Source organism: Sorex fumeus, unplaced genomic scaffold, assembly GCF_029834395.1.
Source record: "Sorex fumeus unplaced genomic scaffold, SorFum_2.1 ptg000039l, whole genome shotgun sequence".
Classification (NCBI taxonomy): domain Eukaryota; kingdom Metazoa; phylum Chordata; class Mammalia; order Eulipotyphla; family Soricidae; genus Sorex; species Sorex fumeus.
This window is the reverse complement of record NW_026606096.1, coordinates 9254273-9268450: the sequence shown is the minus strand read 5'-3', so window position 1 is coordinate 9268450 and position 14178 is coordinate 9254273. Positions and strand designations below refer to the sequence as shown.

Below are 14178 nucleotides of genomic sequence, written 5' to 3'. Positions count from 1 at the left end.
AGAAGTAGCTGCTCTTTCAAACACACACACACACACACACACGCACACACACACACACGTATGTGTGTATATACATACAGAGAGAGAGAATGGTTTTGAGCTCTCCGTTCTTATTTAATTACCTACAAAATGTATGCTTTCCTGAAACAAAGCATTATTGATTATAGCAACTGCAGTAAAAACTAGCTTGTAGGAATAGGTGTTAAGTGACAAGTATAATTAATTAGTTTCCCAGTGTTTTTACTTTTTTACAATGACTGTAGTACATTGCTGTTACTAGTTATTACTTGATTGCAGCGGTAGTTTTTCATTTCCATTTTCCACAATGTTTGTAAACTTTACTCTTCATTGACAACAGAGGTAATGAGAGGTAAAATCTGGTATTATAATTAAAATAAAAACATTTGTAATAACTGTATCAAAGATTCAAGGGGCTTTTGACATAGCCTCAGTTATACATTATCTACTCTAAAACCTGAAACTTTGCAGCTAACAGAGTTGGATTCTATTCACAATCTCTTTAAAACATAAACTTTAATGAGTAATATTATAAAACAAGACATGACCCATGATTTCAGCATGGCATAGTAGAAAACAGAATTCTATGAGCTTGAAATAACCTGTGAGAAAAGAAAGTTGCATTCATTTGCATTTGTAGATATGGAAAGAAGAAATAAAAGTCTTAGGAGATCCCAAAACCAAAAAAGAGAGAGAGAGAGAGAGAGAGAGAGAGAGAGAGAGAGAGAGAGAGAGAGAGAGAGAGAGAGAAAGAAAGAGATTCTATCAGGGCTGGAGCTACAGTACACTCACCTTGCACATGGCTGAGTAGGGTGTGATCCTTGACATCCTGTATGGTACTCTGAGACCACCAGTAGTGATCCCTGAGCACAGAGCCAGGAGTAAGCCCGGAGCACCGATGGATATAACCCAATATCCCAAAAAGAATAAACAAAGAGATTCCATCAAAACAGGAGAGTAGAGACCAATTCATCAGACATAGTGATTCTCAGAAAGAGAATTTCAACTCTAATTGACAAAATACATGTGCTAAGAAAAACAATTCCCCTTGAACATATACTTCTTTCATCACCACAAATCTGTGACTGCCAAAGAGATTTTGCACGTTTAATTAGGGTTAAGAATTTGAAATAGGAGAGATTATCCTGGATAACCTGAGAGACCCACTGTGAATACATTTGTCCACAGCGTTTAATAGCTATTTATTTAATTTATCATTATTTGATTATTTTTGGGCCAAAATAACAAAAATTCTCCCCTGAGCAGATGATCTCCAAGACATGCTATTTTGCCCTCCTGCTCTTTAGAAAAAGATAAGGGAAATATTCCCACTACTTCCAACCATCCCTTCCCAGACAGGTTTTCTGGTTTCCGTGCTAAATTTAGTTCTTAACCTCTTTGGGCTGGTTTCTGCAAAACATTGCATTAGGTTTTTATGTAAATTTCAGATGTGCACTGGTGAAAAATAGAATGAGCATATGCTACATTAATTTTACCACCAAAAGTCCAGTTGTATCTTTCTTTTTATTTTTATCTCTTCTGACCTTGTTTACCCAGTCCTTTTCCTTCTTCCACTATGGTAGTCAGCAATAAATTTTGTAGTCTAAAAGCTCATTTTTGTTTTACCTAATCTATCTACTTTTTTGTATCTACTTATGCTGTATATAAATAAAATCATATTATTATTTGACTTTCTCTCCTTTTTTCCACTTATTAGCCTAGAGGTCCATCCATGTTATTGTAAATGGTGGGATTTTATATTTTGAGCAGTTTTATTATTGAGCAGTATTCCATTGTGTGTATCACTGTCTTCCCGTTGTTCATTGATTTGCTCGAGCAGGCCCAGTAACATCTCCATTTTGAGACTTGTTGTTACTGTGTTTGGCATATTGAATACTCTCGGTAGCTTTCCGGGCTCTTCGAGAGGGGCGGAGGAATCGAACCCAGCTCGACCGGGCTGGCTGCGTCCAAGGCAAACGCTCTACTGCTGTACTATCACTCCAGCCATGTATACACTGTGTTTATTTAGTGGTTGGTGGATATTTTGGTTGTTTTTAGTTCTTTTTATGAGGGGGTGAAAATTCGTCACACTGGGAAACGCTCAGGATTACTCCTGGCTCTGTGTTCAGGACTAATCCTGAACTCTTGGAGATACATACAGGGTGGCGAGGGCATATGTGGTTTGAAAGTGATGAAAGGAATTTGATTCTGGGAAGGCCTACTACAAGACAGATGCCATATCTCTGGTGCTATCTTTCCAGCCTCTGTTTCCAGCTCTTTAATTTCTAGATAATTTTGAAAGAAATGTGGGATTGCTTATAATTATTTAATTACTTTTGTAAGGTAAAGGTAAAGGTAAAGGCCCTCCCGTTGTTCATCGATTTGCTCGAGCGGGCCCAGTAACGTCTCCATTGGAGATTTTGTTGTTACCGTGTTTGGCATATCGAATACATCACGGGTGGCTTGCCAGGCTCTGCCATGCGGGCGAGATACTCTCGGTAGCTTGCCGGGCTCTCCGAGAGGGGCGGAGGAATCGAATTCGGGTCGGCCATGTTGGCTGCATGCAAGGCAAACGCCCTACCGCTGTACTATCGCTCCAGTAAATACAAAAGTATTTACAAAAAAAAGTGGGATACGTGAATCTTATGAAATTCTCTTTTTAATATTTTGAGGAATAAGGCTACTGATTTCCATAATACCAGATCAATTTACATTCTCAATCAACATCTTAATACTAGTTATTTTTGTAAGGACACAGTAAGAGATACATTGAGGCCTATAGGGTAGCTCTCCTGGGAACATCTTGCCACAGACTCAGACTACAGTGCTCAGGCCAGATTAATCATTCTTAACCCTAGCAGGGTTCGACTCTAATTATTACTTTTTCGATCATGACAGAATTTGCCCCTGACCATGCGCTTAATTTATAGTTAGGCATTTGGCACCATGGCCAGGCCCATCTCGATGCCAGGATAGCACATAGCTCACGTGCTTGCCCTGGATCCATCCAGTCCCTCACCGGGACCCTGCTTTTGGGGATGTTAGAAGTAAGAGCAACTGAGGCTTAAGTTGAGAGAACAGATGCCCAGGAGTTAAATATCATTGAGTCAATTAACTTCTACCCTACAAAAGCATAGCATTTGCTGTCTTCTTGTGTCCATACAAAAAGGACATTGCTCTGAATTAATTAACTATGCAAAGGACTTAAGGAGAAGAGAAAAACAATATTTACAAGTTAACAGAGCAAAAAGAAAGAAGTTACAAATAACAGAGAAATGGGAGCACTGTGTTGGGAGTAACCCAATAAACCTAAATTACCTGAGGCTATGCAAGAAGAACAAATCAATGTTATCCTACAGATGCACAATGAAGTAAAACAGGGTTTTTACAAGCTTCTCCCCTGACACCATTGTGGGACTTTCTAGCTAGATAAGAGTTCACAGCTAGGATTGTTGTTAAGTGTGTAAAGTTGGGAGTGGGCTTCTTTGAAACTCCTTTTCTTGACCTTTGTTCCTGATGGAATTTTTTTCTGTGAAGGTGGGTTCAGCCTTTTCTGGTCTGGGTTAGCTGAGGGTTAATCAGATTCAAGGAAGGAATTGAAGTTTCTCGAGTAATTTCCTCCAGGTCCTCTCTGTAGGAAGGGATCCAGTCTGCAGTGTCTGTTGCTGGAGAAGGTCTTATCAGGTCTTGCTTTCTGTATCCACAAGGTGGGTCAGACTTAGGACCAGTGGCTTTCTTATTTCCCTGAAATTTCATTGCCATGATGGGGTGGATGTGGGGGTGTCTTCCATAATCTACCTGCCTACAGCAATCTCAGTGTAAGAAATAAATTTTAACAAAAATACACTTTTAAACTTTAACACTTTATTGCAGTATCTTGTTGTAGTTTAATATACTAATATAAGAAATATCTTGAATGGTGTTATAAAGAAAACCAAATGAATAAACTCTAGTACGTCCATACTATAGAGTAGTCATAGATGCTATAAAATAATAATAAAGTTTGCTGTGATAAGAAATAGAATGTTTTTCAGGAAACAAAAAATTTATTTATACTATGTTAAAGTTTGGTAAAGGAAAGGATGAAAATATTATGCACACATTTGTGTATTTTACAAAAAGATTCACAAGAAGGGAACATTGAATTAAAATTAACTTATCAACTTAAAAGTAAGGATGGTAATGAGGTAGAAAGTACAGCATGAGAATGGCAATTTTCTTTTCTTTACATTTTTTTAATATTTATTTTTATTTAGTCACTATGAAGTTACAGAGTTATTTATGACTGAGTTTCAGGAATACAAAGTTTCAATGTTGATTTCTTCACCAGTGTCCCATTTCCCTGCACCAATCACTCAGTCCATTTGCTTCCCACCCATCAGTCAGCTTCGTTTAGTTTCAACAATGAATCTTTACCATGAGAAAGGCTGCAGGAAGGACATAAATAATGAGATTCAGTCTTATCAGGAATAGTAAAGATGGGAAGAGACAGGAAAAGAAATTTGGTAGAGAGAAGTTGACACTGGTAGTGGACTCTATGATGAAACATTGTATGACTAAAACTGAACTATGAATCATTTTGTAAATCATGGTGTCTTAATAAAATAAAATTTGGGGGAAAAATTTAGAGAGGTAGAATAAATTAGGTCGCCTTAACAATCAACAGAATGACTATTTTTATTCTAGAAACACTGATGAAATAATTTGAATAATGATTATAATCACCTCGCCTTTGAAATATTTTTCTTGAAATAGGAAGGAATATGAAGTATTGCCCATAAATAATAGCTTTATCTAATGCTGATTCATCCTTACTGTGTGTCTTTGGTTTGGGTATTCTTAGTTACATAGGTGATACTGAGGTAGGTTCATATACTTGTATTACTTAACAAAAAAATTCCTTTTGATAACTGGCTGCTATAGCACAGCGGGTAGGGCGTTCACCTTACACACGGCCAACATGGCCGACCCGAGTTCAATTCCTCCGCCCCTCTCTGAGAGCCCGGCAAGCTACCGAGAGTATTCGATATGCCAGACACAATAAAACAAAGTCTCCAATGGAGACGTTACTGGGCCCGCTCGAGCAAATCGATGATCAACGGGAGGGCCTTTACCTTACCTTTACCTTTTGATAACTCAGTGAAAGTTATGTGAACATTAGAGAGGATAAAATCATAATAAGGGAATAAACTTCAAAGACAAAAGCAAGCAAAGGGATGAGATGGAAAGGAAAAGGAAATAAGTAAAATGAGTTGTTCCATTAATATGCATAGTTGAATTTCCTTTACTCTTAAAAATTTTAAGTCAGTGCACAATACATTATGCACATTAATATCAGTTTACTTTGATTCATAAAGTTGATTGTACAGAGAATAGCACTCATCTTATTTTGATTTGCGTGTCATCCTTGCGCAGGGGCCATGCTAATCTTCTCTGTATGGTTCCAATTTTAGTATATGTGCTGCCGAAGCAGAGCGATAGCACAGCGGGTAGGGCGTTCGCCTTACACACGGCCAACATGGCCGACCCGAGTTCGATTCCTCCGCCCCTCTCGGAGAGCCCGGCAAGCTACCGAGAGTATTCGATATGCCAGACACAGTAACAACAAAGTCTCCAATGGAGACGTTACTGGGCCCGCTAGAGCAAATCGATGATCAACGGGAGGGCCTTTACCTTTACCTTTTTTATTTTGATTTATCAGCGTTTTGGTATTTGCTTGGTGGGGAGTTCAAATACCAGTGCAATGAACCAAGCCTGAGAGCTCTGCTGTTTGGATCTTCAGCAAGAAGTGCCTGGAAGATGGTTTTTTGTTTTTAAAAAAGTGTAACATGTGAAGAAATCATGTAAATATTGAAAACTGTGGTTAATTATGTTGTTACCAATTTTTTGTTGTTGTTTACTTTCCACCAAAATATCTTTACTGATATGGGCTTTGGTGTCTTTATTGTCTAAGTTTGTGCTGGTCATTTATTTCTATAGAATTAATATTAAGTAATAAAGAGCTTGAAGATTGGACATGCTTAAAAATTAAATAGACAGTTTCAGTTTATCTATGTCAACAACTATTCCATACCTTGTGTGTAAGCACTTGAGTTTCTTTACTGGACAAAGTAATACTTGATTTTTCATTAAATTTTGAACTGTATCATTTAATCATACTATTAAAACAATTATAGTCTCAGACACTTAAATCTTAATATATTTTCTATGAAAATTTATTTTTTATTACAAGGAAATTATAAAAAAATCAAATAAAAGTCTTATTTGACTAACAGGATATTTAAAACTTCAATGAAACAAGCAAGTATTTCTAATGATCAAATCTTCATTGATTTTTCTGTAGGAGAATTTTAGTTTTCGGAGTTAAAAAAGAAAAAGATTTCTTACAATTTTCAAATTGTCTTTAGGCTATTTTTTTTGCTTATTTTTTTTGTGACTCTACTGTGTAGAAAATGTAATTTTGTCCTATTGTGTGTTTATCAGTAAAATGGAGAAAAAGCTATTTGTGGAAAGTTTAGCTTTGCTGGTTATAAATGCATATTTTCATATCAAAATGCTTCAAGTAAAAGACCAGGAATTTAATGCAGGGCACCTTACATCTCTTCATCCCTGTCACTACATGACCTTCTGAGCATTATGCCATTATAGTTCTGAGGTCCACCATTAGTCCTGGTGGTTCCTAGCACTCGAGGCCTGAAAAGCATTATTGAGTTTTAGCACTCAAATACTAGTTGGGCTACAATAGTATCACAGGGAGTGGTCCATGTGCTCCCTGATCATTGCTTTAAATGATTAAAAAGGAAAGAAGTTCTGCCTACATTTTCCTCAGTGTACCTTGTAGTTTCTGGTCAGATTTTCAGATCTTTCTTCCACTTTGAATTGATTTTTGTGTGATATGTAAGATATGGATCCAGCTTTGGTTTCTTATGTGTAGTTACCCAATTTTCCCATTACTGTTTGTTGGAGAGACTGTCTTTACTTTCTTTCATGTTCTCAGCTCCTTTATTGAAAATTAACTGCCCAATATTTATGGGGTTTTATCATAAGGTATTTGATTCCGACCCATTGATCAAAGGATCTGTCTTTATCCCAGGACCATGCAGTTTTCAAAACATGAGATCTAAGTGGCAACCACTGAAACTTTGTAATGTGACTGTCAAATTGACAGGTGGGATTGGAGTGGAGTTGGAATGGGGAGGAAATCTGGGAAAACACTGTTGGAGGGTTGTTGGCACTGGTGGAGGGATTGGTATTGAATTATTGTATGCTTAAAATACAACTATCTGTAACGTTGTAAATCATGGTTCTTTAATAAAAATGTTTTTTAAAATGACAAAAGAAAGCAGGAGATCATGGAGTGCTTCAAATACATAGGAGAAATCCATTGAGTTCCACTGTCTGTGATGACCATGGAGGGGAAAAAAATAAACCCCACACTGCCTATAAGTGGTTTAGGGTTAAGGGGAGACCGCATGACTTACTAGGGACAGTAGAGCAGGTTAAAACTTGATGTGATTTTCTCTTTGAGTTCGCCTGACTTTTCCTTTTATTGTTTTTTGAGGGGGTGCTCTATTTTATTTTTTTTGCTTTTTGGGTCACACTCGGCAATGCACTGGGGTTACTCCTGGCTCTGCACTCTGCACTCAGGAATTACTCCTGGTGGTGCTCAGGGGACCATATGGAATGCTGGAAATCGAACCCGGGTCGGCCGTGGGCAAGGCAAACCCCCTACCCGCTGTGCTACCACTCCAACCTGAGGGGGTGCTCTTAAATGCTGAGGGCTACTTGGGGACATTCTCTCCAGTACTCAGCAGCCTGGCTATGGAGTGCTGGTATGACGGGGCAGTGATTTGCTTGATGTTGCAGCTCCAGGTTTCTTTCTTGCTGCTCCTGAAACACTTCAGTTTGAGTGAACAAGCCTCCTGGGAGACCAGAGACAACAGTGCAAAGAAACTAGTGGATCTGACTATCCCAAGAGTTGATGTAAACTAACCAGCTTCAGGCACCCTACTAGCTGAACATAAAACAAAGTGAAGCAGTCTGCAGAAATCAGTCTGCTGCAGATCAGAAGTACCTAGCTGATTACAACTTAAATTGCTAATATGTAAACATTTGTGTTCAAATAACTTTTTATAACTTCCAATTTTGGGAGATAATCTATTAGATAAAAAACAATTAATTGAACCCATTACGAATCAATTATTTCTTCTTTGGAGCCATAGCACAGCGGGTATGGCGTTTGCCTTGCACTCGGCCAACCAGGCTCACCCGAGTTGGATCCGTCCACCCCTCTTGGAGAGCCCGGCAAGCTACCTAGAGTATCTTGCCCATAGGGCAAAGCCTGGCAAGCTACCAGTGACATATTCGATATGCCAAACACAGTAACAATTGTCACAATGGAGACGTTATGGGCCTGCTAGAGCATATCAATGAACAATGGGAGGAATGTGCTACAGTGCAGTGCTAATTTTTTGAGAACTACAAATGTCATATAATTCTCTTACTCTTGGCTATTTCTTCAGTTTCTTGCTCATTATAATTTTTTTTTTCTGGGTGAATGAAGCATTGGGCCAGTCTGATAGTGCTCAGAGGAAACCCTTGGCTCTCTGCTCAGGAGTGACCTCTGCAGGTGCTTGGGAAATCATATAGATTTGGGGTGGCAGATATCAAATTGGGCTCAGTTACATGCCAGGCAAGAGCTTTGCCCTCGGTACTATTTTGTGGATAAACACATTATAATATTAAACTTAGTATTCTAGAATTTTTGTGTTAGATTCCAAAGTATTAGCATAATCTCAGTATCATCCATTGTATTAAATCCATTATGTCCATTATATAGTTAAAACTTGGGCTGGAGCGATAGCACAGCGGTAGGGCGTTTGCCTTGCACCCAACCAGCCTGGCCAAGCTGGGTTTGATTCCTCTGCCTCTCTCGGAGAGTCCGGCAAGCTACTGAGAGTATCTTGCCCACACAACAGAGCCTGGCAAGCTACCCGTGACATATTCAATATGCCAAACACAGTAACAACAAGTCTCAAAATGGTGACGTTACTGGGCCCGCTTGAGTAAATCGATGAACAACAGGAGGACAGTGACAGTTAAAACTAAAATTTAGAAAGAACTTTCTGCCAGCTTCACAAATCCAGTTCTTGGGCATTTGAATTCTATTTATCGACACTAAAATATGTACTTCATCCCAATAAGGACTTATTTTCTACACTAAGTTGAACATATTGGATATAAGTAAGTACTTACCCTATGTAAGTAACTGTGATTCTGTTGAGTGTTCTAATGTTATCCATTTTTTTTAGAAATAATCTTTGTAGAAGCTACTTGACATTTCCTAGTGAAACTTTTACTCAGAGCTATTGGAATGAGTCATGGCTGAGTTCATGAAGGTTGATGCTGAATGACAGGTTTTAAGGGATGTAAATTATTGTGTGTAAAAGAAAATAGAGAGTAGTAAGTCTATAGAAATTTATCATTCTATGAATTTCCCCTACTGGTTTTCATCTGAGAAGTCCTCAAACTCCTATTTCACTTATTTACTACAGTGCATCTCCAGAAGGATTCTGTATGTAATGCATTCCTACTGGAGAAACATGAGGACCATTTTAGATGAGATTAAAACTCAAACCCTGGCATACACACTCGTACACACACCACACCACACCACACCACAGCACACCACAGCACACCACATGACACCACACCACACCACACCACACCACACTTACTCACACATGTAGTACACAACCCTTGACCTCGAGAATCATGACCATCAATGGGCAAAGAGTGATATAATTGCAGGGAGAGATCTGTGATCTGGTAAATGATAAGTATCTGTGTGACGGGTAAATCTTTCAGGATATATTCATCCAATAGCCTTTGCCAGTAGACAACACACGCCTTCAAACGCTGATTATTTATATATTATTGATAGTCTAGAGAAGAAATAAGTATTTTAAGAAAGTAATCTGTGATACATTTTCTATTTATTCCTTGGATCTAACTTTTATCTGACTGAGGTCATCTCATCAGAAGACTATTTTTAAACATTATGCTGAATTGTCTTTACATAATTGTATCTTAATGTCTTATCCATTGAATTTTAGATGTCAAAGTAGGGCCTTATTCTAGCTCTGTTAAGTATTGACTGAGATTTTGGGAGAGTTATTGAAACCTTTTAAACTTTCACTTATTATATTGGGAAATGTCATAATAAATTGTTCAGAACTTTTTTGTGAGACTTCAATGATACTGGCATATAAAAATAATAGAATTCCTATGTCTTTGAAGAAAATAGAACTCTGATTCCTTTAAGAAATTTGCATTTAAAAAAAGCATACACAATTCCTTCTGGTGTATTCACTATAAAATCTGTTGTAAAATCTGCTGTCAAAGTCTTTGCCAGCATTCAATGATGACTATAAAGAATTCCATTTGTATTTTACAACCAGGTTAAAAAGAATTTTACCTTCTGACTAAGTAGCATTTCCTCGTAGCTACACCAGTAGTGGGAATGAGCTAATTTCTCACGACTGTTTTTCTCCCCGGTCTTCAGAGAAACTCAGTATTTTATTTGTACTGCAGAGTAAGTAGATCAGCTTGTTTGTTTCTATTATTTATGTCCTCCATTTGTTGGCTGTAATTTAAAATTTTTATTAGACTCTCATTTGTGCTTAATGTCTTATTTTATGCCATCTTGAATGTGTTTGACCAGAAGACCAATCTTAATTAAGTTCAAAATGTCACTTAGACTTTCAAGGTTTCCATTTCCCCATATGACAGATGCCTTGCTTATGTGGGAGCATTGGCAAAATCAAATGGTATAGTTGTGTGCATTTTAGAAATCCAGATACACTGTACAAAAAATTAGCTCTATCCATCCAGAACCCTCAGACAAGTACCCATGTGACCTGAATGCATTTGAAATGCATTGGAAAGCCCACAATCTTCACTTCTTGTTGTTGTTGTTGTTGTTGTTGTTGTCATTGTTATTTCTTTTTGGGTCCACACCCAGCAATGCACAGGGGTTGCTCCTGGCTCATGCACTCATACACACCCCCTGACGGTGCTTGGGAGGACCATATGGGATGCTGGAATCCAAACCGGGGTCAGTCACGTGCAAGGCAAATGTCCTACCTTCTGTGCTATCACTCCAACCCCTACAACCCTCATTCGTGAGCTCTGAATTCATTCTGTAACACACTTTGAAAAGGAATTTAGGCCTAGAATGATGCATACCAGCCCTGAGTCTCAATGACTTTAGATGGAAGAAATGATCACCTAGATTGGGATTCTGACAGTAGTAATAATTTCTGAATCTAGCAAGAATTTGCTAAATCTTTGCTAACAAGCATGAGGAAAGTGAAGGAGAATTCTCTGGGCCTCCAGATGTGGCCTTTGTTGACACATTTCCCTGTAAATCAAATGGTCCTCTTCCACTGGACCTGCCCACACATACTGTCCCTCTTAATTTAATTTTTTAATTAAAAAATTCTTAAATTTCATGTTAGTTACTCTGATGGACAACACTGTCATTGATAGGGTTCCATGCATGCAATTTCCAATACCACGTCCTCCATCAGAGTGTCGGTTTTCTTCCTCTATTGTCACAGGGTCCCCACCTCAATCTTCACTATCATCTTCCCACTACGATAAGCTTAGTTTTATAGAACAGTTGCTCTTGGCCATCTGTTATTCCCTTAATAGGCTTCTTTTACTCCCACATGAGACAGTGTCTTTTCCTCTTCTTCTAGCTGACTTCACTCAGAATGATAGCCTCCAGTCACACCTACATAATAGAAAATCACATATTTTTAACCTTAAAACTGAGTCCATTGTGTATATATACTGTAGTTCCAATAGTCATCAGTTCTTGGACATGTGTTGTTTCTAGGTTTTGTCTATTGTTAATAGTGCTGCAATAAACATAGGGTTGCAAGTATCTTTTCCAACTAGCATTTTTAAAACCTTATGATATATTTCCAAAAGTAGAATTGATAGGTCATATGAAACCTCAATTCTTAGGTTTTACGTAATTTTTCTTGCATTTCGTATGTTTTCCGAAACTGTGAACAAGCTGATATTTCCACTAGCAGTGGATGAGTGTTCTTTCTTTCCCACATTCACTCTAAGACAGTTTTTGTTGTTGTTATTCTTTTTTGATGTTTGCCCATCTCCCTGGTGTTAAGTGCTATCTCATTTCTCTTTTGATTTGCATTTTTCTGATGATTAGTGTTGCCGAACATTTTTTCATACAGATGCTGATCATCTACATGTCATCCTTGAGAAAGTTTCTTTTGATCTCTTCCCATTTTTGGTTGATTATATTTTTTTGTTACTTTCATCATTTTATCATTTTATAGTTAATTTAATTTATATTTTAATATAGCTTGACTTGTTTTCAATTTGTATGTCCTTATTGTCTCTTTCTTGTGTAACAGCTATGGTTAGGACTCTCAATATTACATTGAATAATAGTCTAAGTTTATCTGTTTATCTTCCAGGAGATCTTAGAGGGAAGGCTTTTTTTTTTCTTGGTGGAATTTGATATTAGTTGTGGGTTCATGCCAGATAACTTTAACTGAATTGAGTAAACGTAATGTCTTATGCCCATTTTATTTTTTTTAAAGTCATGAATGGGTTTGAAATACTTTCTCTGCATTTATTAATATATTATGGTTTTTGTTTTACCTTGTATTGAATGGTGTATCATACTGATTGGCATATATATATATATATATACACATATATATATATTCATCCTTATATCCTAAGATAAATCCTATTTGGTCATGATGTATGATTCTTTCATTTAGGTATTTGAATTTTGGGCCATAATCCGTGATCAGGGCTTACTCCTGGCACTGGGCTTAGGGATTAGGACTGTTAGGGCTTGGGACCATATATGATGCCAAAGCTGGGTTTTCTGTGTACAAGCAAGGCAAGCTTCTTGCTTGCTTTACTATCTTTCCAGCCCCAATATTTGATCTTTTTGATGTTTTGTATTATTGGATTCAGTATGTAATGTTTTTAAAGGATCTTTGTATCTTTATTAACCAAAGGTATAGATCTATATTTTCCTGGTTGTTGTTTTTATTTTTCTTTTTTTTTCTTTTTGATATAAGGTAATGTTTGTCCCATAATAACTGTTTGGGAGACTTTCTCTTTTTTGACATCTTCAAGAAGCCTGCAAAGGATTGGATTTAGTTCTTCTTTATTTTTTTCCCTATTTTTTTGTATGTCCTGAGTACACACTTAGCTGTGCTCAGGACATACTTCTGGCTCTGCACTTCGACATTACTCCTGGTGGGCTTAGACTAAGGAGTGCCGGGATTCTGTACTATCATTCTGACTCTGAAGCAGATCTTTGTTAAAGGGTTGAAATAGCCATGCAGTTAAACTCATATGGGCCCATGCTTTTGTCTTTGGGAAGACTTTTGGTTATCATTTCTATTTTATTGATTGAAGAAAATTCTTTGACTGGTGTATTCAGGTGTTCTGATTCCCTTTTCATTTAGCACGGGAAGGTTATGAACATCCCCAAATGTATTGGTTTCTTCTAGGTTTTCCATTTTTATGGCATAAATATTTTCATAGTAGTTCAACAAAAGAAAACTAAAGTCAGAAGAAGGGAGGAAACGATAAATCTTATACCAAAATTAATGTAAACTAAAAGCATTGTAGCACTGTAGCACTGTCCTCCTGTTGTTCATCAATTTGCTTGAGCAGGCACCAGTAAGATCTCCATTGTGAGACTTGTTGTTACTATTTTTGGCATATTGAATACGACACAGGGAGCTTGCCAGGCTCTGCCGTGCAGGTTGGATACTCTTGGTAGTTTGCCGGGCTCTCAGAGAGGGACAGAGGATTTGAACCCAGGTCGACTGCGTGCAAGGAAAATTCCCTACCTGCTGTGCTATTGCTTCAGCCATAACTAAGAGAAAACTTAAAAAATGAAGAGAACAAGAGCTGATTCTTTGCTTGAGGCTGACCTGGATTGGATCCCTGACACCCCATTTGGTCCCTTGAGCTCCAGCAGGAGTAATCCCTAAGAGCAGAGCCAAGAGTAAATCCCGAACACTACTATGTGTTACCCAATCCCCAATAAACACAAAAACCAAAAAAAAAAAGTACTTAACCATTGCAAGTATT

General features: G+C 37.7%; 1 non-coding gene across 1 annotated transcript; it reads right to left on the bottom strand.

Annotated features, from left to right (window-relative positions):
* Nucleotides 1-5387: 5387 nt before the first annotated feature.
* LOC130028490 (U6 spliceosomal RNA) lies at nt 5388-5491 on the bottom strand. The gene has a single exon (XR_008793215.1). It is a non-coding gene; the product is annotated as a U6 spliceosomal RNA (small nuclear RNA).
* Between the last annotated feature and the right edge of the window lie 8687 nt (nt 5492-14178).